This window comes from Balaenoptera acutorostrata, chromosome X, assembly GCF_949987535.1.
Source record: "Balaenoptera acutorostrata chromosome X, mBalAcu1.1, whole genome shotgun sequence".
In the NCBI taxonomy this organism is placed as follows: Eukaryota; Metazoa; Chordata; class Mammalia; order Artiodactyla; family Balaenopteridae; genus Balaenoptera; species Balaenoptera acutorostrata.
In genome coordinates, this window is record NC_080085.1 from 92,493,168 (window position 1) to 92,494,264 (window position 1,097).

Here is a 1,097-nt window from a genome sequence, read left to right on the forward strand (position 1 = left end):
ATGTTATATGTAAAGCAGTTCATAGTACTGTTCATAGACTGGCACGTAGTAAGTGTTCAATAATGGAAAATGCATTAATATTTAATTTTCAATGTTTATTATGCCCCACCCCCAGGTTTCTCCTTTTATTGAAGTATCTAAAAATGTTGTTTCAGATTTTCCCTTGCTTTTTAGAATTGCTTTAAGAACTTACTGAGGTATAAATTCACACACCATAAAAATCACCTATTTTAATTATATATTTAAATGAATTTTAGTAAATTTGACAAGCTTTGCAACCATCACCATAATCCAGTTTAGAACATTTTCATCATAGCCATCCCCAGGCAACCACTAACCTACTTTCCGTCTCTGTGGATTTAACTATTCTGGACAATTCATATAAGTGGAATGATATAAAATGTGGTCTTTTGTGACTGGCTTCTTTCACTTATATGATGTTTTCAAGGTTCATGTTGAAATATCCATGTTGTAACATCAATAAGTACTTCATTCCTTTCTATGGCTGAATAATATTCCATTGTGTGGATACACCTCATTTTTATCCATTCATCAGTTGATGGGCATGTGAGTTTGTTTCCACTTTTTGGCTATGATGAATAATACTGCTATGAACATTTATGTGCAAGTCTTTAATTGTGGTGGCATTACTATTAATATTAGCAGTAGTGTTTACTACTGTATCATAATTCACCTGACAGGTGCATTGATAACTACATCAAAACAAAGTAACTAACTTCAGATGCCCATTAAAGAAGCATCCCGGAAAATGGAAAACAAAACAAAACAAAAAACAATCGGCCTTAAATAAATAAAAAATTGAAAGATCCCTGGAAACCAAGTTTAGTCACAGAATGGATCATTTGAAGACATTTTATTCACACTACCTTTGGGAGAATTCTAAAAACAATGTTTTTGTTTTGTTTTTGTTTTTTAACACCTCAAGTTTTGTCTTATTTCCACTTTTGTAAGATAACCATCTGAATGTCAATAGGGCATATGATGTCTCAGGATGGTGCAGATTTCCCAGTGATTAATATGGGGTATAAATAATGGTGTCTGAATCTGGGCATCAAAGCAAGGAAAATATATCTTGT